The sequence below is a fragment of the Lepidochelys kempii genome, chromosome 12, assembly GCF_965140265.1.
Source record: "Lepidochelys kempii isolate rLepKem1 chromosome 12, rLepKem1.hap2, whole genome shotgun sequence".
Lineage (NCBI taxonomy): Eukaryota > Metazoa > Chordata > Testudines > Cheloniidae > Lepidochelys > Lepidochelys kempii.
This window is the reverse complement of record NC_133267.1, coordinates 26414835-26441658: the sequence shown is the minus strand read 5'-3', so window position 1 is coordinate 26441658 and position 26824 is coordinate 26414835. Positions and strand designations below refer to the sequence as shown.

The window sequence follows — 26824 nt, the reverse complement described above, 5'->3', positions numbered from 1 at the left end:
TTCTACACATTGCACCACTGATTTCAGTGAAACTATTTACAGAACAAGGTACTACTCAGCACAAATAAGGGCGGCAGAATTATGCCCTGTGTAATTAATATACCAAAACCAAACTCAATATTTATCAGAGCTGGGTACTTTCAACACTACTTTATAGTGCAGAATGCTGGGGAATGAGAAAGTCTGACATGTCCAAACTGTCTTCATTCTATACGACCTGCCTCAGAAAAATCCTCCATATCTTTTGGCTCAGAACAATCTCAAACCAAGATCTATTCACACAGTGCAGCCAAGAAGATCTGAGCACCATCATTGCCAGGAGGTATTTGAGATGGATCGGTCATGTGCTTCACATGGAGACTGATTCCATCACCAGAGTAGCAATAAGATGGACACCTGAAGGCAAGTGAAAACAAGACCACCTGAAAACAACATGGTGAAGAGCTGTGGAAGCTGAAAACCTGGGGCCCAGCTGGAGAACCATTGAAAGACTTGCCAGAAACAGACAGGAGTGGAGGAGCTTTGTCACTGCCCTGAACGCCAGAGGCGTAATAAGAACATGATGATGATGATGAATTAATGTACTATTGTTGCAGGGCAAGCACATGCCATCATCCTTTGGGGCAGAGAAAAGGGCATTATAGCCCAATGGCTGAGTCCACCTGACCACCCTTAGCCTCAGGGCAGTATGTTCCAGTTGCCAGAGTCAATATGGCTGCCTTTCCCAGCAGCCAGAGTCAATACAGTTGCCCTTTCTTGCAGGGCTGCACGGCCAAGTGACCAGAATCTTTACAGCTGCCCTCCCTCACAGGGCTACGTGGCCTCATGGCCAGAGACTATATAACTGCCCTCCTGAACTGGGCTGCATGGCCTTTTGACCAGAGAGGGGTGGCCCATTGGGTCTGTTAGGATCTGGCCAAAACACACTGACTTATTGTTCGGTTCTACAACTGGATCAATGGCTACTCCCTAGGCTTCTTCCAGTGGCTTGGTCCACAGGTCTCTGGTCTCTTCAGCCTGTGAAGCTTCGAATGGTTCCGACGTCTCTCAGGCATACATAGGTAGCCAGATATCTGCCCGGGTCTTGGCATGACTGGCTTCTGTAATCTGGGGCTCCAGCAGCTCCTGGATGGGAGCCTGCAATAAGCATCCTCTCGCCTTGGTGATCAGCCTTGACTGAGCTGAGCTGCTCCCTTTTTTATACTGATGCTCCAATTGGAGCATGCCCAGAATGGGTGAGGGGGCATGGGTTTAACCCCTCCTTGTCCAGTGTGGGGCAAGTACATCCCATCACATCTATCCATACTTTATGTTGTGAGATCTCTTATTTTTTTTCTTATGCTTCCCCAGCAAAAGTCTGATTATTTTAATTACATAAATCTTGAAATGAAGACGAGGTTTCTTCTTCCCTAAGAACTCACTTGTTATATGGACCATATGTTCTATTAATACTTCATTTACCAGTGGGTACTTTGGCTCCATGACTCTGCCGTATTATGTGATATCACTGTAAGGAACGCTACCCTAGGGAGAATTCACGTTATCCTCTGATTACTTTTGAAGTACGTATCAATATCAGTCCCAACGCTGCCGCTCTAACAGGAGGGGCAATACAGAAGACAATGAGCCAGATTATCAGATGTGCAGTGTCTATGCTTTGTGCAGCTAAGCAGAGCGAGGAGAAGGAAGGTAGTTTACAGCCTTTTTTCCTTGATCCTGGGCCAGCACAGGGGCTGCTTTAAATTATGCCAGCTGTACTAGTCTCACAGAGAGCACTGAATTTTCCATCCTGCCACCTCCTGCCCCAGGCACGTTTTCTCTATTAGGAGAATTTTTGACTGTCTCTTCAGGGTAGCTTTCCATCTGCTTTTGGGCAGCCAGAGCAAAGCAGCCAGCACAGGAGCCAAGAATCTGGCCCGTGTACCTGGTGTATATTTTTTTTCATTCCTCCATGTTGTTTACAGAGATTAAAGTTATTTCCATAACTCAAATAGCTGCCAGACCTATGATGTAATGGAACACAAATAACCTTTTGCAAGATTTGCTCTGGAAAAACCTTCTACTACTTAATACAAGTATCCAAATCTTATCCAGGGTACGTAAACCTAGCATATCTGGATAGTGGACTGGAAGTCCAGCAAGAGTATGCCTGTTTGTCCTGGTTGAAACCAGGAAGTTAATAGGGTAAAAATAATTGGCATATAGAAAGTTAGGCAAATTAATTTTTATCTCAATAGTTGGTGATTTGTATTGTGATGGTTTCCCAAGACCTCAACCAGGATCAGTGCTCCACTGTGTTATTGTAGGGCAGTAAAAATACCCACAGCAGCCCCTGCTCTGTAGAGTTTACAATCTAATTTGAAGCAAATGTGAATGAGCAGAACACATGATAGGAGAGAAAAGGACAAAGAGAATGAGAGTAATAACAACACACAGTTACAATTTGATGGTCCTGAATTATTTGAAAGCTTTTCATTTTTCCTTTTATAAATACTATCAGCTATTACATTTAGTTTTAGAGTTTTATGTGAAAGCGTAGGTCAAATCTTATTATATCTAAATGTGTTAAGCTATCCCTAAAGAAATACAGGTCTTCGCTTAGGCAAACTGAATTAGCAGTCATAAACAACTCCACTCCCCCAAAAGGGATGTCTAAAATCTTATTCAAAGAAACCCACTTCTAATACTATAGCATCCCCCCGCAGCATCAGCACTGAGTGTAATCTCAAAAGAAGGTGTAGTACCTCGAGTCTCAACCTCCGCTCCAGAAGCAAGAATGCTACCAAATGTGTGTTGGGGCTAGTTACCGCATAAGGAAAAGAAAATGATACTTTAGGTCAGTGGTTTTCAACCTGTGGTCCATAGACCCCTGGAGTTACAGAGACTATATCTAGAATTTCCAAAGGGATCCACACCTCCATTCAAAAATTTTTAAGGACCTGCAAACGAAAAAAAAAGGTTGAAAACCACTGCTTTAGGCATTCTACTTTGGCAGAATAGTATCATTTACTTGCTCAGATATACAGTAAAGTAGAAAATAGCATGAAAGACACTTTGCAGCAAATGGAATAGCTAACAGGGAAAAAAGGAAAACAAGAAGTAGAGGGTCTGGTCTTGTAAGATGCAAAACTCCATCTGTGAGATGCTGAGTGCCCTGAGCTCCAAAGGAAGTAAGAGGGAGTTGTGATATGTAGTTTCTGGCACTACACAAGGAGAAAGTGAAGAAGCAAAATTAAATCCTTTCTGACAGTATGACTCAGAGTGACATCTGAATATGAGTAACATTAATGTCTTACATGCCAAATTTTACAGTAAGTAGAGTGAATTACTAGGAAGGATCAAATATGCCAGTTATTGTCCACATACAAGTTTATAAAGCTTAATCTTGTCCTGTCTTTTGATGTGCTACTTGAGAGTGTCATTTCTTTATTATAGTTTAATTCACGTTCAGCTGAGCTATAGCTGGACTTCAAGTAACTAGCTCGTCACCTAAAACTTTAAGTCTAATTCTGCCCTTAGTTACAAAGTTCAGCTCCATCAGTGTTTGTGCCAGGAATTACAAACACGTAAAATGAGTGCAGAACTGAACTGGCTTACTGGGGAGCACTTGGTGCAACTCGGAAAGATGGAGTACAAAACTGACTTTAAACCCCATCCCTGGGGTCTTCTCACCAAGCCTGAAAGTTGTGAATAGCCCCAAGGACCATTATGGCAGCCAATGATAGCTGGGCTACAGGGGCATCAGTTTCAATCAAATTTGGTGATTTTATTAAAAAAGTATTTGTGATTTTTTTAATTCAGCCATTTTTAGAGGAGAAGACAGTCTCATCTCTAATTATTATTATTGCTTCATTGATTGCCTTTTTGGCTCTTATACTTTATTGGATGACAGGTGTTATTTTCATGCAAAGTACTTTTATCACTGCTGAAAAACTATGGAGAAAAATCTATTGCTCTTATTTCAAATTTATCCCAGTGTAAATCTGAGGAGAGATTAAATCTCCTCAATGGAGTTATAGTAAGAATTATTTTGGTCCATATTATATGAGTTACATAGCACTTCAGCAGACCCAGCCCTAATTTTCATTGCTCTCTGAAGGAACAAAATGGACACCGTGTAGAATCACGTGGGTTTTTTACGCACAGCGCTGGTGGAGTGCCACCTTGCTTATTAGGCTCAGAGATACTGCCAATCAATTGATTACAATGGATAATATGGGTTTTCCATGGGCGGAGGGAAATGATGGGGTAGGTGGTCCTGAGGCCCTGCATAGGTCTAGCAGCAAGACAAGCACAGTAGCCAATAGTCAAAGATTACATAATGCCTCTGCCCATGATTTCAGGTTAACAAGTAACATACAATTAGTACACAGGTGTTTTTCTTAAAACAATGTATAAAGTGTATTAGTATAAAATATATATGTTGAATTCTTATTGGGGTCCATAGGAATAAAGTAGCCCTTCACTCTCTAATGCCAAGTGCATCACTATGTTTCTCTGACTTGGGAAACAAAGTTTGTGCCCTGTAAGACAAAGGAATATAAATATATGCTATTCCGTGATAGTCTACCAAGTGCTGTCTTCTCACAGTGAATGATCTGAGCACTGTATTTCTGCGTTGCCAATCATGCATGGGTGCTGAAACTAGAGGTGCTGGGGGTGCTGCCACATTGAAGTAGTAATAACAACCCAAATACATGGTTTCTGCCTTCAGTACCCCCACCATAAAAATTGTTCCGGCACGGCTGCAGTCATGCGTTAACACTTTTGTTTTATTTTCCCTCCTTAGTCCCCAATCTGTAGTGAACCACTAAGTGTACTTTCCACCTACACTTTGATGATTCCATTCTATATTTAATACTCCCTTGCCTCTTTCCTGAAGTAACCAGTAACATCTCTAATATAACTTTACTGCTTCTGTGTGTCATTTCCTATCGTAGTTTGCTATTTCATTTCTGTCCATGAAATAAAAAGCCATCAGAGGCCTTGTATACTACCTGATCATTTCATGTGTATTAATAGTATAACAAAAAGGAGATTTAACATATGCTCAGATCATCTACGGGAGAATTTTAAAAAGCAAACTGAGTCTTCACAAATAACAGCCCAAATTCAGGAAAGCACTTAAGTGCATAAGTGTCCTTCCTGAATAACAATAAATTTCTAAAGCATAAATTGTATAATGAGGTCACATACAATAAATATTCTGACTGCTTAGCAAAGTAAAATTAATACTATGTTAGATTTTTCTGAAACAAGTTTTTCCTACTCCATGCTCAACATTTGTTTTCTGATCTCAATGTACATGCAAGACTCTTGAGTTTATTAGCCTTTTTGCAATAATTCACTCATTTTAGGTAGTCTAGCAAACTCCAAATCTGAACAGCAGGCAGGCCAAGCAGCAAATCGCTAGAAATATTTCAATATCTTATTTCCCTGCATGCCTTCTTTATTGACATATTACTTTGAAGATAGTAGTTCTGAGAACAGCATCAGTGTCAGCAACCTTTGATTAATTCTCCTTCAGATATTAGTCCAGTAAGTATGACCTTTTAGAAGTGGTGCTTCTTGAAGAGATGCTGTTTCAAATAGATAAGGTATTCAGATAGTCTTCATTTCCTAATCTAACTGCTGTGAAGTGTTGATATGCTCTTTTAAAACATTTCTGTGATTCATTCCCAATTTATATATAGTACATATAAAATATACCTATTACAAATATTGCATACAAATATACAAATATTGTATTTAAAGTCAACATTTGTACCCCAACTTACTGTTATAAGATGTAATACTTCACTTAGGTGTGTGTTTGTATATATATATATATATATATATGCACACACAGAAAGAGAGAGAGCCAAATTATGTAATTCATTAGTGTTTTTAATTATCACAGTGACATAGGCCAGCTTTGCTATATCTAATTATTATAGCTATAAGCTGTTTCTCCCTGACAAAATGCATGTTCTTTGCATGTACTGTTTCTAGATAGTGTCCTTTCTTGCTCCTTCTTTAGCTCCTGCACAGAATCTTGGAAATGTAGGACTAGACGGAACTTCAAAATGTCAACAAAATCCAGCCCCCTGTGCTGAGGCAGGACAAAGTATATTTAGACCATCCCTGACAAGTGTATATCCAACCTGCCCTTAAAAACCTCCACAACCTCCCTTGGAAACCTGCAGTATAATCCTCCAGCACTGGAGCTTGGCCTTCTGTACGAATCTGTAATGTGCGTAAGCGCATCATGATTTCTGTGGAATGTGAAAGAGAAAGTCTCACCTTATGGTATATTAAAACTAAGCTAATGCCTTCTGTCCCACAAATTGAGAAACTCAAAGAGATACCATTTCATTTCAGATGCTTCAGGTTTTGTTTCACTAGACCCACAGCTTTCATCTTTGTTAGTGGTGAATCTCTAGGAATGGAAAACACTAAATTGCTGGGGCATATGAAAGAAACACCACAAATTAGCTTCTTTGCTATCTCGTGGAAGAAAGAATAAAAATGCAGTACCATTAGAACTCATTACTAATCCAGTGGGAATGGGGAGGATTGTACACTATAAATATTTGCTTAGCACTATGGTTTGTTATGGGTTGAATCATGGGTTTCAAAGCTGAAAATGATATTTAAGCTTTTTCACCACCATTTTGAAATATCTACAAGTTGCAATTCCTGGTTAGAGAACAAAGAGTTGAAAGGCATGCTTTAGATATAGAGAAGATGGAAGATAATGATGCGTGAAATAAGAGCATAAGAAATGAAGACGAGAGGGGGAAGTAGAAGTACAGCAAACAGTTTGACCCATCAGTGAGCTTAGTCCCATTTCTATGGAAATGAGCTCATTACTGCTAATTTTTTTAGCTCCTGGTTGATTCATGAAGTGCCTTTTGAATTTTGATAAGGGTTTCATGTATCACTGAAAAACATTTGAAGAAAATATCCAGAATCAATTATTAGCAACTCCCATAGATTAATCAGCTCTCTGTGCACTTTTTATAACTAAATATGTGCTAAGAGATGCAGCCTTCCCCACTAGTAGCCCTCCCGAAGGGTATATAATGAACAATTTTGCAAAGGAAAAGGGCCAGTCTCCCTAAATCCAGTTCAGGATAGGTGTCCCCATCCATGAGTCTACATTAATGGTGAAAGGCTCCTTTGAAAATTTTCCAGTTGTGTCCATGTGTGACTTGTTCTAAAAAATCAGCATTAGGAGAATTAGCTCTGGAATTGCTTCTCATTCTTGAGAAATAACAGCACCTGCAGTATTCATATGAACTGTGCTTTCAGATTTGTAAGCAAGACAGTACTTTGCTGTAAGCATTCCTAAGCAGTCAAGGGAAATGCTTAAGGGCCCAAACATTGGTTCTGCTTAAACCTTCTGCATATTGAAATGTAAATCAAATGAAGCAATTGATTTAAGTAGTACATGAACTATATTTATTTTATAAAAATGGCAATTTTCAAAGTGTCTCTACACATGAAGAAATTATATATCTATAGTACCCTGGATTTAAAAGAGAACAATGCTGACTGGCTGTATATATATTATATATAATGCACATTTGTATACACACACATGCTCAGCACCTTTGATAAATTCTCAAACACTTGAAAAGGAACACCCTTGGCAATCACCGCAATTTGCCTTGTACTAATTTTTAAGGTGTGCAAAGGTCAGTAGCATTATCAGACATGCAACTTGTAACCATATATTTGCTACACATTGTATCAGAGACATCTGATGCACGCCAGAGAAAGAGAGTAGAAAGAGAGTTATCCTCTTTTCTACACACTTTCACATACTAGAATCTACTCAGTTATGGCTTCTGTTCTTCATAATGCAACCATAAGAAGAACAACAGCAGCTGTTCCTGTTGAGTATATGCAAAACATGTTGTATCATGAATCTCTAGTCCATAAACAGTTACAGGACACTTCTCCATAAGTTTTAAGCCACAGATTCATTTGGCATTTGGAGTTTTTCAGATGGCATTATCTAATATGATATAGAGATGGACAAATCTCAAAAGATTCTGATGTTATGACAAGCCTCAGAAGATTTTCATTTTAGGACCAAATCTAGATTAAGCACTGTGACAAAGTTCCTCCTCTACCTTGCTGGGTCTTGCGCTTATTGGCAGATTTGCTTGCCTTGGAGCTTCACAGCAGCCCTCAGTTTGGCTGTTTTCATGAACCCACAGTCCAGGTCAACTCCTCCTGTGTCTGACCAGGAGTTGGGAGATTTGGGGGGAACCCGGGCCCGCCCTCTACTCCGGGTTCCAGCCCAGGGCCCTGTGGAATGCAGCTGTCTAGAGTGCCTCCTGAAACAATTGTGCAACAGCAACAACTGCCTGGGCTACTTCCCCATGGCCTCCTCCCCACACCTTCTTTATCCTCACCAAAGGACCTTCCTTATATATCTGCCTTCTATTACTCTCCTGTAGCCATCTGGCCCAACCTTGTCACAGCACCAAATTCTGCACTGGTATAAATGAGGAATAACTCTGCTGCCATGACTTCATTGAGATTTATACTTGGTTAGGTAAGTACAGAATTTTACTTTCAATCTTCATTTTAGGGTGTAGTTATGCTATAAATTCCATAACACGATAATAATGAAAAAGGGGATGGGGAGAGTTTGCTGTGTCTAGTCAGCTACAGTTGAGGGGAAGATTGGAAAACACCAAATCTACTTTGTTAAAATACTTCCAACATTTCCTTCTCACATTCTTCACTTCCAGGGGAACCAGTAGGATAAAGAAACCAGCATCTGAAGAAAATCAAAGACAGGGGATTCATGTGGAAAAGGAAAATATCAAAAACTATTTCCTTTTACTGCAGAATCTCCTGGCAAATAGTTCTAATGAAGAATAAAACTTTGGGGTGACATTTTTTCTATTCAGATCACTAAGCAACATCTAAGGGCCAAAACTCAGTGTGATTTCAAGGAGAAATCAGCTTTAATCTCAGCTTTATTTCTGGCATCATAGGTGGTTCAGGGCATCCCAAACTTCCTTAAGAGGACGCTACAATGTAGGAGGGAAGCATGATATTGAAATCTTTGGCTTCTGATTCTGCAATAATAAGAACAACATATGGGAGTAGGATATAAGGGTCTGGCCTAGTAGTCACAGCTAGGCTGGAATCCACACATGAGGGATGGTAGTCAGTGAGCAGGGGTCAGAGGAATCACTAGAGCCACATTCAATAAGCAAGAGTTGGGGTCAAAGTCAGGCCAGGGATCAGAGGTAGTACCAGGCCAGAATGGGAAGGCAGGAATCAGGGCCAGAGTCAGAGACCAGAGGTAGTACCAGGCTAGAGTCAGGAGGCAAGAGCCAAGGTTGGAGTCAGGCCAGGATCGGAGGCTGGAGATCAGGAGACAACGTGAGGTCTGGAATTGCAGCAGGCCCAAAGTCTGTATTGTCGCCCAGAAAACTTCCTTGGGCACCCTCCAGGATTAAATAGGGTGGTTAGCCAATCAGAGGGCCAAAGGGTATGTCATGCTGGGTCCCTTGCGTGGTTCTTCCTGTGGCACCTTTTCCCCACAGTGCTCCATGGTGGTACTGTGAGAACGTCAGCTGCCCCAGGCTGTGCAGACCCATGTTCTAGTCCCTTTATCCTTACAGAGAAGGCAGAACATTAAGTTTCCCAATTTATAGTATGCAGATAATGATACCTAATTTTTTTGAAAGTTGCTTTGAGATCTAATGCTGAAAATGTCATAAGACTGAAGTTGTTATTATTTGTATTAGGGTAGCATCCAGGGACCAATAGAGAAGAGGGCTCCATTATGCTAGGCACTGTACAAACAGATAGTCTGCCTCAGTTTACAATCTAAGTGGACAAAACAGACAAAGGGTAAGGGAAAGGGATATAAAACACAAGGAGAGTTAGTGCCAAAAACTGCGACTGGGGAGGATTGGGGTCTTTTTAAAATTCTTTCGATGGGACTGTTAGCAACGGATTAGCAGAACACAGACAAAGTAAGGCAGTGGGAACATTGAAGGGGCAGGGCAGAGAAGAAGAAAGGGGGAAGAAAAAAAGGGAGCACGGAGAAGAGCTGAAGTGAGGCTGAGGTAAAGAGACAGAGAGAGGGATGGAGCGATCAGCCAATCAGCATAGAGCATGTCATATTATTATATGGTACTATCTCAACTCTTCTGGCCAGGCCCCCTCTTTGCCCAGCCCTACCCTCTTTAGGGTATGTGTTGGCTGGCTCCAGGGAAGAGTCAGAGGTTGCAGGAAACTTGTGCTGCTGTTTCCTAGCTCATAGTAGACTAACCGGCACTGGGAGGTCACAGCAGAGGCTTAAATTAATTTATATATCACACATTGCAGTAGATAGAGATAAACATGGAAAATACTAGATGATATCATTCCAAAATGAAGAGGTGCAGTATCTACAATTTGAAGTAAAAACCAGTTACAGGCTACCTGAATATCATTTCCAGTGACAAAGTCACATGGCTTTGCAGCCTGTCCCTCAAAATAACTGCTAGTCCCTTTCATCATTCAAATAATCATACAATTATATTATTTAAATAAAAACTGTGTCTTTCCTAAGCTCTTTGAAGGCTCAGATTCACTTAGCAGGTGGTTTTGTGTGAATTTTGCAATACCTTAAAATGTTCAGTAAGTTCCCGCTGTGCAGTTTTATTTAGCTTCTGAGTACTATTATTATTCAGTATTCAGTATTCTATAATGTACCTTTCCCTGGTCTTGGAAGCAGCATGCCCCAATCCTGCTGCATGATTTGCATGGGCAGTCCCTTACTCCCACTATGTCCCACTGAACACACCAGGTGAAAGTAAGAATCCAAATGCTGTTTGCAAGACAGGGCCTTTTTCTCAGAAATTAAGTCTGAACTTTAATGCCATATTTATATACTCATTTTTAATATTACAGGATTATGTATTACTTTGACCTTTTCCATATACCATCATTTGAATGGATAGACATTCCCATTTCCCCATGCTAACCTGAGTGTTGTGTGGGGAAAAAATAAAATGGCAAGATATTCCTGAAACAGAATACTGAAAGGTCAAAACCGTTCTTCAAGGGTTAAAAAAAATGGCAATGGTTTTATTTGTTTCAACTGAAAAACAGTGTCTTATAAAAATGAGAAGTTCATTATGCGTCATAATTATTCTACCATTTCATATTGTTAATGAAACAAAATGTTAATCTATTGTCTGATTTTTCAAAGGTGCTGAGTGCCTGCAGCTCCAGTTGACATCAGTGGGATTTATGGGCGCTCAGCACTTCTGAAAATCGGGACAGCAATCCAGGACACAATTTTGAACCATATAATTGATTTCTTGGCTTTTCTTTAAACTAATGTATGCTGAGAGCACGTCATGTAATTTATCACTATGGCCATATAAATAAAGTTGTGTCAATAATATTTTATTATGAAGAACAAGTTTAAACAGTATTAATTTAAAGACATCTATTGTTGTCTTTTCCAGAATATAGAGAGCATTTACACGGTTCTCATGAGAAAGGTTATAACAAAAGTAGAAAATGTCAAAACACATGAACCCAGTGTATTACACAGAGGCCCAGTTGGTGCCAACTGGCAAAGGGGTTCTTTACAAGCAACTCCTGACTTAGACCTGATAGATTCAATACACGTAATACTCTGCTTTCATGGTCTTTATCCATAAAGGGTAGCATGTGAGGTCTCTCCTGCAACTTTGTATTTTATCAATACTCCTAATCATTGCAAGATGTGTGTATGAGTAATATTTGAGGAATAATGTAACTATATTGAAAATTATGCCCTTATGGTCTTAGAGTGAAAGAGAGTCAACATGTGTCTCAGGGATGGCACATTTAAGCGAGAGCCCATTCTCAACACTCCCTCTCCCTCTAGCTAGCTGATATGTAATTTATTGTTCAATTGTCCACTTTTCCACCAACCCAGAAAAGTCAATGGAAAACCACTGAAGACAAACTATAAAACATCAAAATCACTTGGAAATGAAAAGGAAGGATATGACAGCAAGGGGATCACCCTGTCTGAGAATAAAGACAAAAGATTGATTCAATATATCACATGGTGAAGGAGGACACTTTGGATCCATTCATTGAGAGGTCCCTTGATGAGTGGGGGTGCTTTATGAAAGACTGGGCCCTAGCTCCTTGGGGCTAGCAAGCGCTGCAAAAGACTACACCCTGGGGTGAGAATCTACTTTATTAGATAGGAAAGGTGACTATTAAAAAGTGTAGGCCCTTGTTCATATTTTATTATTTTATTTTATACATAACCATTTATTTTCATCATTCACACTTGTTTCTATTTGAATTGCTATTCTTTCTTTGTTAGATCCAGCAGACATCTCAGGTGGTAAGCAGGGGTTTTCTCATGACTAGCCACCCACTTTGTCCTGCTCCATCCCTTTTTATAGCTTTGGCACAAGGCAGGAATCTTTTTGTCTGTGCTTGTCCCCACCTACACCCCATCAATGGAAAAATACAAGGATTAAGAGGGATTCCAGTATCATGTGACATGGGCACATGTCACTGTAAGACCTCCTAGTCTCCATTCTTCCTGGGTTGGCCCACACATACACAGGAAGGTTTGCAGGTAAATAAGTCATTTACAACCAGTTGTCCTAGTCAGTGGGAGCTATTAAGATTCTAAACCACCATTAATGGCCCACACTTTGCATAATTACAATAGGACCTCAGAGTTATACTTCATATTTCTAGCTTCAGATAAAAGAATGATACGTGCATACAAATAGGAGGAATATATTCAGTAGATCATAACCTTTGTTATGATACCTTACAAGAGACCTTTTGCATAAGATATATTCCAGTTACATCATATTCACACTCATAAGCATATTTCTGTAGAACATATAGAGTGCAACATCATACCCCTTCCGCAGCACAGCAGCTCCATTCATTAGTGTTAATAGTGCGCATGTTAGTTTTATCATTGTAGTAAAAGCCATTTATGTAACAATATCATAGAATATCAGAGTTGGAAGGGACCTCAGGAGGTCATCTAGTCCAACCCCCTGCTCAAAGCAGGACCAATCCCTAATTTTTACCCCAGATCCCTAAATGGCCCCCTCAAGGATTGAACTCACAACCCTGGATTTAGCAGGCCAATACTCAAACCACTGAGCTTTGTCAATATCACTTGTCTTCTACTGATGTCATGTGAGAATGTGAAACACGATACTATGACTGGTCCTCCTCAATGATGCCTTGATATTTGATAAAAGAACAGGAGGACTTGTGGCACCTTAGAGACGAACCACTTTATTTGAGCATGAGCTTTCGTGAGCTGCAGCTCACTTTATCAGCTGCATTCAGTGGATGTGAGCTGTAGCTCATGAAAGCTTATGCTCAAATAAACTGGTTCGTCTCTAAGGTGCCACAAGTCCTCCTTTTCCTTTTGCGAATACAGACTAACGCAGCTGCTCCTCTGAAACTGGATATTTGATGACATGGTTTTCCTGCCTCTGGGATAGGCACGGTTTTTATTTACTTGCCAGAGACAACTGCCTTTCAACATGTATGCGGTGAGCACAGGCAACGGGAAATGAGGACCACTGGTGGCTCTAGCACCCCAGTGGAATTGGGGCTATTGTGGTTAGTGTCATAGCTGGCTGCCAAGTCCAGTGGTGGTCTGAGTGCATGGAGTAGGGACCACTACGCAGGACCTTTGCCTCCAGCAGCATTCTGCTCGCTTTATCCTCTACTTTATCCTCTGTGGGAACTGACACTGCTGGAGTGTCTTTCTGCACCATCATGCCCTTACACAACTGTGGATTGTAAAGCCACACTATCATCTCATCTTTACACTCTTGAAACAAGCAAACCAAATTAGAGGCACTTACTAGAAACCTTTTTCTGTAATACTGATTAACCATACTTTCATCTAGAAAATTTTAAAAACATGTTTTACTTTTCATCATATTAATGTTGACAGACCTCCTTTATCAGTGCTTTAATTAACAGCAGGTAAGGCAGGCAAAGTGTGTATGACATGCTATTACTTGTGCTTGATTTAAAGTCTGTTTGAGAAACTTTTCCACAACCCAGAGCTGAAATTGTCTTATCTCATAGATTCTCAGGATTGCTGTTTCATGTAAATGTCATTTTTGCTGTCCTAAACATTAAAAAACACACCAGTGCAATATAACTACTGATTCTTTATGAGAGACATGAGGGAGGCTGTATGCTTTTGATCAAAGACAAGATCCTAACTTCAAAGTAACACCTCATCTGTAACTATATTGTACTGTGCTCTTAGTAAAGAAAGGGTGGCTCCTTGATTTTAAATAACCTAAGGCTTATATCATGGGAATTGTCCACATTTTCAGAGTACAATCTTCCTACTGTGTATACTTATGGAAAATTAGATGGAAAGATACCAGAGATCATGAACCCAATTCTCCTCTCACTAGTACCAGCTTCATACCAAAGTAAGGTCATGGATTTCAATGGAAGTATTCCTGATTTACAGTGGTGCACTGTAAAGAATCCAGCCCAATTAGGCTTTCAGAAATATTGTAGTGATTTTTTATTTTATCAGAGTCTTCTTTAGGAACAACGGAATGCAGTGGGCTGCATCCCTGGATATGTGCCTGGTTCCTTACTAGCAATGGTCTGTGCGGGACCTGCTAATAATTTTCCTGCCTCACCATTTCCATTATTTTATTGTTTTAGTCTGAACCCCACCCCCATCTCCGCATGCATTTCTGATTGTAGAGATATGTTACCAGCTGGGACCACTGGGGATCCAGGAACAGGGCTGTTTGCTATACTGTGACCTAGATAATCAGACAATCAGCATAAGTCAGATTGCGCAGGGACACAGGGAGTGGGCAGAGGGCATGAAGTATCTTCCTGACTTTATTGTCTAGCTAAGGGTAGCCATAAGTACAGTCCCTGTGCACACAGATACTCTGTGAACCATCTGGCCACATAAATTCTCCAAAGGGAGCAGTGGATAGGAGCAACCTTGTCCCTGTCCCCTTCCATACCAATCAAACTGAGCGCACTGGATACAGTATGTTGTACCATCCTAGATGTCAATGCAGGCTGTGCACAGTAACTCCCTAAGTTCACCTCCCTGTGCATGATTAAGTATGAAGCAGATCACTAGTATAAACAACCAGCTATAATCAGGGAAATGCACTAAAGTGAGTGTGTTCTCAGTCTTTTTACATGTATGTGTAGAAGTAAGCAGACAGTAAAGCAGTAGGGCACTATATGGTGTAGTTGGAGCATAGAGCGATGAGCAGCTGTTAAGTTTTGACTCATGTTTTAAAATTACTGAATGATCAGTGGAGTATTACTTCAACTATTGTCACTTCCACAGCACTGTCTCTTTTCCTCCCATCTCCACTCTATATCACTCATATTCAGTTCACAAAGAGTAAAGGTAATTGATTCTCCCAATAAATGAGATTACATTCTCAGAGATTTTCCTGTTTATTGTGAGATATAAAATATCTTCTTCCCATCCACATCTTTTGTGACTCTTCCATGAAACTGCTTCTGAAATTGTTTTGAATCAATCTGATCAATTTTAGATCTCCTGGCTGCCTGATAATCAGCCCAAGCGGTGAACTACTATAGCTACACAGTCTTGAAAACTTACATTTGGTCCTATGCTATATCACCAATGCTATTCTAAAATAAGACTTTTCTTGAAGAGAAGCTGCCAAATTGTATAGCAATTCTAATGTGGATAAGTGTCTACTGGAGACCAACTAGAGCAAGAGAAGCTCATGGAACCTAGAACGTTTATGGAAAATAGCATTTAAACCTACAGAGAAGCTTTCAATTTAGCAGAACCAGATCAGAACCTCCCCAATGAACATGCATTATTTTGCCATTGGCATAGAACAAGGCTATATCAATATGCTTGATTGTAGTGTCACCTGCCCATATTACTGTCACTCACTAGAACTTCCACAATACATAGATGGGTGAAAAATTAAATGGCATCACGGTCATTCAGGAGATATGCTCCATAAAAGCTCATGCTTAAACTGAAAGTGAAGACTAAGGGCTATACCTGAAAACACTTTTTTAAAATTTAAAATTCATTAACATTTGTCAGCTTCAACCTGTGACAGAAATATGCAGCAATACATAACCCGCAGCTTACCGTTCCAACACGGAGATACATCTCCTGCTTCGGCTTCCCGTTGGAGGCAGAATTTCCCAGGCTGATTTGATAAACCTTATTTTGCAATTTGGACTCTTGCAAAATCAAAAACATTTTCCCTTCCGGGGCAAATAAGAGAGTCCAAACAAAACAAATGGCCCTCCTTGCACACAACAATTCTTTTGCCAATGTCCTCATTGGTATCTCCCTTGGACGCAGGGACCTGAAGCAGGGGCTTCCTTCCTGCCTCTCTGGACCCCTAAACAAGGTCAGGTGCCAGGGCCCGGCCACCAGGTCTTTTCCCTTCATTTGCTTCACTCTTCCCTGGGATCCTTCTATATCCTGCATTCTCACATGCCTTTTTCAGAGCCCCCTCTTATATTCCCTGGAACTCCCTTCCCGACATTTCTTGCTTACACTCACATAATTCTCCGGGACCAACTATTCCAAGAATGGCCATCCTTAAAGGGCCAGAAATTGGATCAGGAATGTGCTGGCCTGTTCTGCCCTTAAAGGGACTACACACAGTATGACAACAACTAAAAGTCATTGTGAACACAGCTAATTTCTCTTTATGAAGATCATCGACAGGCTAAGGAAGATCAATCACAGGTTTTATAGCAACCTTCCAAGATATTAGTAGAAGGAGCATCTTCTAGCTCTCCTCAGAATGCCCCCTATACTCAAAATGTTTGGAAGTAGGTGTGGTGTATTGAGGGCTGTCTGGGAATTGCAAACCATGATTGCCGGAGGGGGGGGGGCGAGGAGGGGGAGAGAGGATTTCTGGTCCTGGTTGCAGGCTAGAGGGCTCTGTAGGGAGGCATGCAAATCTCTGACTTATCCAAAGCAGTCTGCTCCCTCTCTCTGTTTTTTGGGTTCTTGTGTGTTGTTCTGAAGTCTAAGAAATAAAGTAGTGTTACATTACAACCTTCCAGCAAGAGTATTTTATGTTTTTATCTAACTTCTCTGTGTGTACATAACATTTGTCTCCTCCTTGGAAGATGTTTTACTTTGCCTCCTCTGGTCTTCTCCAATAACAGACCCCAAGAATAGGCCTAGCTCATTTCAAATCATGCCTAAGATAATATAGCTTGAGAATTATTTAAGGCAGAAAGGAAAATTGGTGGCTGGATGAAAAAATAAGCAAAGAAATCCACAAACCATACAAATACCAATAAACAAGATGTGATTTCTTAAACCTAAGAACTCATCACCCAGGACTTTTCAGGCATTTTGCCATTATTCAGTACCTTTGATTTCTCTCTACTCTAGCTCCATCCATCTTGGGACCTTAGGAACCTAAAAAACAAAACAGAACAAAGATGAGTACCTCACTAAGAAATGTCACCCTCCAACACAAAACCTTCAAAATCTCCTGAGAGCTGGATTTTCTGTCATTCAGTGGGTAGCTGACTTGCACCCGTCCCATCAATGCCATTTAAACAGATGATAGCTATTATGGACTTTATGTAGATGAAATCCAAGTCTGTGGTTGCAGATAACCTAGCTGCCCTATAATGTAGGCCTCTAAATCTGACTGTTATTAAACCAATACAAATACTGATTTTTTAAAAAACAGAAAATGTACATGAATCGGGGGAGGAAAGGGTATTCTCTGTACATCTCACTTCATTTGATGAATCAAACTACCTTGAGAGATGAGCTATTCTTTCTTTCTTTCATTCGTTTCAAGAGTATATCCATTAATTGTGTTAATGCTGAGAGAAGTGCACTTTTATGCTGTCAAGTGTCCTTACTCTCAGTGACCAAGAGGATTAGGTAAAGGTCTCAGAGTGTTAAAACATAGTAATGTACGCAGTCTTGAACATAATTTCTATGGAAGTTTTGTACGTCTTGTTAGACTATAGAAACATAAATGTACATTTTTTATGTGAGAGTCCTTGTTGCAAGGTGTATGTCTTCACCACATTTACCTTTGCACCAATTAGACACAGAGTTCATTGTTTGATGTTCATTTGTAATTATGGAGCATATGTAATTCTTGTAAATATAGAATGGAAGTGATCTGCCAAGCAAAATTAACTTTTAAATAGTATGTATTATATAGCTGGGTAAATATTACAAACTAATAGTCCATTAGGACCTGATCCAGCAAAACACATGCTTAACTTTAAGCATGTGGAGTAGTTGAAGTACCAATGTACTTGAAATTAAGCACATGCTTAAGTGCTTTGTTAGACTGGGGTCTTGGCAGCTGCTTGCATTTACAAATGGATTTGCTTCAGCCACGCTCACGTGTCTTTTACATTGGATCACTGTCAGGAATGTTTGTGGAAACAATATTTCAAAGTCACATGCATAAGTATTCATAGAAACGGACTTTTACATTTGCATATAGACATGCTTGCACTGAAAATGTGCTGAGGAGAAGGGTCCTAGGAAAGCTACCAGATGAAGTTGATGTTTGGCAGCCCGTGTCCTTGTGTATATGAAATACACAGATACATACGTATCAAGTTTTACACCAAGTTTTTCAGTCATTCCAACTAGTTCTTATTCCCACCCACATGTTACACTTAGCTCTAGAAATGATACTGCACCACGGAAATGCCGATTTGCTGGTATTCTGATATTATTCCCAGAAGTATTGCTTTTCAGTGTCAGACATGATGGCTTAGACTCTGAGTACTTTAAGAGCCATAGAATATCATATATTTGAGTAAAAAGAACAGGAGTACTTGTGGCATCTTAGAGACTAACAAATTTATTTGAGCATAAGCTTTCGTGAGCTACAGCTCACTTCATCGAATGTGATGTGAGCTGTAGCTCACGAAAGCTTATGCTCAAATACATTTGTTAGTCTCTAAGGTGCCACAAGTACTCCTTTTCTTTTTGCAAATACAGACTAACACGGCTGCTATTCTGAAACTGCCATATATTTGAGTATATCCATGTGCAATTAGGAATTTCTGGCTTGACTGAATCTGAAAAATTGCATAAATAGACACATTTCTGCATGCAAACTGAAATTTGCATACACATTTTGTGTAATTGCATATCTACCTTCTCAATGTAAATGTACAAATGCAAGTTATGTACAAACAAAGTTTAGAGCACAATTTGAGGCCAGCTGTAAACCTGGGGTAGGATTTTCAAAAGCACTAAATAGTGACTTAAATCTATTCCCACTGAATTCACTGTTGGCCACTGACATCTTGTTCACCTCTACTTCTGATCACTGTTGAGTGTCCATACACAATACTTGTATATGGAGTAGTTACTGTCTATTTGTGCAATAAGTCCAACTTGAAGTAAACATTTCAATTCATTCATCATTCTGTCTCCAGTTGAAGAAACAGATGGGTATGAATAAAGGTAGAGACCTTGAAATGAAATGATCTTGAAACAGTGATGGAAAAATGAGAGAAGATGAGTTCTGGAGCATAGGTGCAGATGCGGCATATGTTGTGAAGTCTGCTGGATGGAACTTTTATTTTTATTATATTTCATCCCCAAAATAAACTTATTTTCATTTCTCCAACTGTAAATGTAAGGGTCTGCTTAAAAAAATGTAGCCAAACATATGTCTAATTTTATATGCACAATTTTGGTGACTGTTCTTGCAAATTGTGGTGTATTACAAAATAACCAAGGTGCTGGGAATTCTTAATTTTCTTTCCCTCTTTGTGCATATTTCATCACTTACTCGTGTCATTTCTATAGGTTGGACATTACTTCAAAATGTATTCAGAAAATATTTGCTCATTTTTTAAAAAAACACATTTTTTAGTGCAACCCACTCTTCCCTCAAACATTCAAGCCATTAAATTTTATTTGCAAGATTGGTCATGGAAGAGCATTTTCAATTTCCATGCAAGAATATTTGTGGAATTCAAATTTTAAATTCATTTTCAAATTCAACGAAATCATGACCTCTTTGTGGACATTTAATGAGCAGAAATAAAGGTTATTTACATAAAATAAAATTATTCGTTATGAATTATTTGCTCAACTCTAGTCATATCACATAACTGGCTAGAAAGAGTCTTTCTACTATATTAGGGATAGATTTGCCAAATACATCCTTTCCCATTTAGAGTCCTAAGTAGAAGCCAATTTTCAGAAGTGCTTGGCCCCCAGCAACTCCCATTGTGATATTTATGGCCAGACTTTCAAAAGAGCTGAGCACCCAACCTGCTGAGCTTTTTTGAAAATTAGACCATTTATTTTGGTTCCTAAATAGGAGGTGAGATATTTTGTAAATCTGGCTTCCTGTGTATAGTATAATAATCAAGTTATTTCCCCCCTCAACATTACATGCTCCTCACTTCCATCATCATAATATAAGTATATACTTGACATATACAAAAAATATTCTGCATCCAAATTTTCATGAACATTTTTACCCCAGTTTGGCTAGTGATTTAAACTAGGGCTGTCAAGCGATTAAATAAATGAATCACAATTAATCATGCTGATAAACAATAATAGAATACCATTTATTTATATATTTTTGGATATTTTCTACATTTTCAAATATATTGATTTCAATTACAACACAGAATACAAAAATGTACAGTACAGTATACTTACAAATATTTGCATTGTAAAAACAAAAGAAATAGTATTTTTCAGTTCACCTAATACAAGTAGTGCAATCTCTTTATCATGAAAGTTGAACTTACAAATGTAGAATCAAGTACAAAAATAACTGCATTCAAAAATTTTAAAAATGTAAAACTTTAGTGCCTGCAAGTCCACTTAGTCCTACTTCTTGTTCAGCCAATTGCCCAGACAAACAAGTTAGTTTACATTTACAGGAGACAATGCTGCCTGCTTCTTGTTTACAATGTCACCTGAAAGTAAGAACAGGCGTTTGCATGGCACTGTTGTAGCTGGTGTTGCAAGATATTTACATGCCATACGCGCTAAAGATTCAGATTTCCCTTCATGCTTCAACCACCATTCCAGAGGACATTATCCATGCTGATGACGGGTTCTGCTTGCTAATGATTCAAAGCAGTGTAGACTGACATGTTCATTTTCATCATCTGAGTCAGATGACACAAGGAGATGGTTGATTTTCTTTTTTTGGTGGTTCAGGTTCTGTAGTTTTTGCATCAGAGACTTGCTCTTTTAAGACTTCTGAAAGCATGCTCCACACCGCATTCCTCTGAGATTTTGGAAGGCATTTCAGATTCTTAAATCTTGGGCCAAGTGCTATAGCTATCTTTACAAATCTCACATTGGTATCTTTTTTGTGTTTTGTCAAATCTTCAATGAAAGTGTTCTTAAAACAAACATGTGCTGTACCATCATCCGAGACTGCTATAACTTGAAATATATGGCGGAATGCGAATAAAACAGACCACGAGACATACAATTATCCCCCAAGGTGTTGAGTCACAAATTTAATTAATGCCATTTTTTTAAATGAACATAGTCAGCATGAAGCATATCCTTTGGAATGGTGGCTGAAGCATGAAGGGACATACAAATGTTTAGCATATCCGGCATGTAAATACCTTGCAATGCCTTACAACAGTGCCATGCGAATACCTTTCAGGTGACATTATAAATAAGAAGCGGGCAGCATTATTTCCTGTAAATGTAAACAAACTTGTTTGTCTTAGTGATTGGCTGAACAAGAAGTAGGACTGAGTGGACTTGTAGTCTCTAACGTTTTAGATTGTTTTGTTTTTGAGTGCAGTTATGTAACAAAAAAAATCTACATTTGTAAATTGCACTTTCACAATAAAGAGATCACACTACGGTACTTGTATGAGGTGAATTGAAAAATACTATTTCTTTTGTTTTATCATTTTTACAGTGGAAATATTTGTAATAAAAAATAATAATATAAAGTGAGCACTGTACACTTTGTATTCTGTGTTGTAACTGAAATCAATATATTTTAAAATGTAGAAAAACATCCAAAATATTTAATAAATTTTGAATTGGTATTCTATTGTATAACAGTACGATTAAAACTGCGATTAATTGTGATTAATTTTTTGAGTTAATCGTGTGAGTTAACTGCGATTAATCAACAGCCCTAATTTAAACTAATTGTGCTGACCGCAAACCAGATTTTGTTCAACCATAACTGTATGCTATTACAGTCACATGAGGCACATTCTTATCTTGATCTGAATTTTTCCCTGAATATGATTTGCATTCTTAGACTGATCTGACTTTTTTTTCTTCCCATAGAAGATGATTTACATTCTTACAACTAACTGCTTCATTTTAAAGCATCCTGGAAGTTTCTGCTAATAATCCTTCTAGATTCATATGGAAATAAATCTTTCTACTTTTGCTTAAGAAAAGGAAGCCCTAGAATAAACTGGCATTATTCTGGCAGATTATAGTGATTATACCTGTACCCTTATTTGTTGATGGAAAATAGAGACATTTTTCTTGTAGCCCTCTCATAATGTAGTTCTGGGACAGCTAATTATGGGGGATCAGTTACGCTTAACTATTAAAACAAAGCATTTAATCCTTGAGCTTCTCTAAAGGAGAAAAAATAATAATTGGTGAAATCAGCCAAAAATAATCTCTGTGAGATATTATTCTCCAAGAGTGAAACCTTGCAGAAAGCTAAAGAGCTGGATAGAATAGCCATAGCATATTGAATGATGTTCAACATTTTAGGAACAGGCCCTGAAAGGTAGTGAGGCACCCAATTTCCATTGGTTCAATGGAAGTTAGGCACCTCAATACCTTTCAGGATCTGGGTCTTAGTCCTTATCTTCAAGGCAATCAATGGGCTGTGTCCAGAATACCAATAAGATCTCCTAAAACTGTAAGATGAGGCCCATGGTCAACCACTCTACTCCTTACAAACAATGGAGCTATCGACCATGGGAGTAAAGCTCATTTGTAGAAGAGACAGAGCTTTTTTCGGGAGCCAGTCCAGGACTGTGGAAGGAGCTCCCACAGGAAGGAAGAATCATTAACCTCACCACATTCTGCGTGAGCACAGGGTGCTCTTCTTCTGCTTGCCTTCCCTAACATAAACACACAATGGTGTGTGCATATAATTTATAATAAAAATGAATACCAAAACAAAAACTCTACACTGCACGCACCATTTGCCCCCTGGGGATGAGAGAAAGAATGGACGGCATGTGACACATTAGTCATATCACTTAGGGTTTGAAAAAACAACACCCCCCCCGCCCCGAGCGCTGCAAGTTTCAGTGCTGTAGAATGCCAGTGTAGACAGTACACTACCGCTGGGAGCCACACTCCCAGCACTGGTAGCTATTCCCCTTATGGAGGTGGTTTTTTACAGTGCCGGGAGAGCTCTCTCCCAGCACTGGTGCCACAACTACAAAGTGAGTGAAGATGTGCCCTTAACGTGCTACTGGAAGGTACTCAGATACTACAGTGATGAGGGCGGTATAGGAACTAGAATAGAATAGAAGACTTTTTACAGTTTGGTTATATTATCTAGTCACTTCAATGTTTTGCAACACATATAATTGGGCTTGGCAGAATTCAATTTTTATTTATTTATAATTTTGACAGATAATATCAATATTCATCTTAAGCATTTTTTTCTAATTTTTATCCATTTAAATGTTCACAGTTGCAGGAAATTATGAGTCTTTCAGACAACTATTTAATGACAGTAGAAGTTGCGATTCAAAAAGTTAAAAGCTTTATAACCATTAAAACACAAATTATCAACATCACATGTCAAAATATACAAAGTAAATATTCTCATATCAAATTCTAATAAGATCCATCAGCATTTTTATTTCTTTGTCAATCTGTAAATTTTGATTATTGTCAATGGAAATATTTTTCAGGTTACTGTGCATACGGTAAAATCAACCTTTACTGACAAAAATTGAATCTTTTCAAGCCTAGATATGAAGTTTGATACTTTTTAAAATGAATAACGATTTCCTGAAAAGGAAATGCAGATTTGTGTTAATATTACAAGCACACAGTTCTACAACCCTAATTTGAATCAATTAGTGCTTACGCAAGAACTCGCATTGGTCTCAGTTCCCCATTTCCACTGACCTTTGCTCAGAAGGAGAAGTGATGGAGGTGAGGACAAAGACACACCTACAGCTCTCCGATTCTGAGCCACTGAACTCCAAATCAAGTTAGAGCTGCCAATGAGTAGCTCTTATTTACACCATTGGCATAGGGGCTTTCCAATAAATCCAACCCTTTGCTTCCATAAGGGGCCATACGCCAGTGGAGGACTGGGTATAATGGAGCTCCACTCCAGCATGCCCCCCTCCATCCGTCTTGTTCCCCTCATAGCAGCGGTAGGGCCAGAAGGCACAGGAAACTGCTAAATCAGCAAAGATCCCCTAACTAGGCCCCTTACACAATGTGACCTTAGCAGATCAGAGAACATGGCTCGTTCAAATCAATGGGAATACTTAGAGGATTCAGTGCTAGGCAAAGCAAGTAAGGGCTGCTGCAATTACAAAGAGATAATACATAGCAATTATTTTGATGGGGAAAATTTTTCTCTGTAAAGGAGGGAAAAGGTTATCATAAAATACAAAATATTTAGAATATAATGATACACTGGAATTGATTAGCCCATCCTTACACAAAAGGGATTGAAATGTAGCTAGTGTCCTGATATTTACATGCACTCTGATTTATGCTCCATCAAGACACTGCATGAGGCCCCATATTTGCCCAATTGGGGAGCTAAGAGTTTCAGCACTTTGCCAAATTGGGACCGTTAATCTATAACGTACTTTAAAGAACTTTGCTAAGTGCCATGTCACTATGCTCAGACGTTGTTAAATCTTGTGTCAAAGTCTTTACTGAGGTCACAAGAAATCGATAAACATTACAGTGGGTTCAGTGTGGTTTATTGTCCTACGCTTATTTGAAAAAAAAAACACACAGAAATAAATGCACATGTATTTTGGATATAATTCAATAAAATAACATTTCTCTGAGTGTTTCATGTATGTAAGTTTCTTCTGTTGTTGTTGCTATTACTAGTTTGTTTCCTATCATGCTACTATCCACGTTTTTATTACTTGTCTGTGGAAGCCTTTGTCTTTCAAAGGAACTGTCATCTCATTTCCATTTTCCATAGTAATTTCTTAGAAGTATTTGGTCTCTTTAAAATATTCCAGTCCTTTGGATCATATCCTTGTTTTCTGATTCTCTGCTACTAGATTATAGTGTCTGCTTATTTTTCTCATTACTTTTAGATGTTAAACTATTGTTCTCCTTGTGTAGCTAATATAATATATCAAATGGGCTGATATTCTGCAAAGGCCAACGCTTTGAAGAGTCTAGTGTAATCAAAGGAATAGAAATGTGTCAAGTCAGCCATCCTGATTTCCTGAGCCCTAGGAAATTATCAATTTCTGGCATGTCACCCTCCCTGCTACTCATATGGGGGAGAAATGGCTCTTGTGCTTGCTATCCAAACAAATCCTTAACAATAGCTACTTAATGTATATGCTAGGATTAAGGCATGCCACTGAGAAAATGCATGCTCATTTCTCCCGTATTTAGTCAATGTGACTGTGGCAGATTGAGAACCTTGTAGCCTCAGAGCCTAAGTAACTATTTTAAAAATTGTGACTTTCATAAACAAATGCCCAACTGCACCTTGGAATTTGTTATGAACATAGAAGTTTTATAACATCCATCAAGACCATATTTTCATTTGTTCACATGTTATGCAGAACACTGGTGGCTTGTTGGCCCTGCACTTATTTGGAGTGTGGGAAACACCCACGTGAACAGCAGTCCCTCTACCTTTAAATATCATTTTGAAGATATCTGTGATTTATGTGGCCCTGATTTTCTGTACAGTAATTAATTCACAAATATGTCTAAATAATGTCAATGGTCTTTTTATAGAAAAAAGGGTTACATTGAAATGTAGAAGAAAAGACAAGCAGCTAGATTCATTAAACTGCCCTTGTGGCATTGTAGAGAGACAAGGTGGGTGAGATAGTATCTTTTATTGAACCTGCTTTTGCTGGTGAAAGAGAGACGTTTTTGAGCTCCACAAAGGAGATCTTCTTCTTAAGGCATTGCAGGCCTTTATAAATCTTAGTGCCCTATGCGTGTGTTTACCAGCACCTTTAGAGACTCAGAAAGTTAATCCATGCAGTTGGTAGTCTCAGGTGTCACCCCATCTGCATTAGTGTCATGTCAATACACAGTCAAGAATTAAAGTTTCAAGATTTTCAGTGCAGCTTTGACATGGAAGCAGAAGGATTGCCATTACCAGTTGGATGAGGAAAATGCAAAACCATTTTCAGAATCAGTGCAATGCAGTGACCATTTTAAGGGCAGCCCTTAATATGATGTATGATATATGTGTGGATGGAAGAAGGGGCCCAGAATTACTAAATATTCATTTGGAGGGCCTTTGTAAAAGCTTTCAAGTACTCAAGAGCTTATTGCAGTTAATCTTGTGAGCTCACTCTTCTCTGCAAAGCTGAATGCATTTATTAGTTTCACAATGACCAGAACACAAAAGAACAGATGAAAAGTTGCACCTCTGAGCTAATATGAAATATTAACTTTTCTAAGTGTGGGAGTAAACAGACTTGCAGAAATGTGAAGTAATGTGTAGAAGGAGGTCAATGAATCATAACTTTCTCAATGTGATTTTGCATCTATGTGTGAGTGAATATGTACTGTACAATGTGAGTATGATAGCAGCCCAAGGGCAGGCTGAAAGTTGTGTCCAATGAAAGA

The 26824-nt window shown here is 39.0% G+C and overlaps 1 long non-coding RNA gene across 2 annotated transcripts in view; it reads right to left on the bottom strand.

Annotated features, from left to right (window-relative positions):
- LOC140896331 (uncharacterized) overlaps positions 1 to 26824 on the bottom strand; it is a 497972-nt gene that overhangs the window by 42975 nt on the left and 428173 nt on the right. For both annotated transcript variants that reach the window (XR_012154520.1, XR_012154521.1), the window contains exon 5: positions 17395 to 17443. This is a non-coding gene — a long non-coding RNA (uncharacterized lncRNA). The remainder of the gene's footprint in view (positions 1 to 17394; positions 17444 to 26824) is intronic.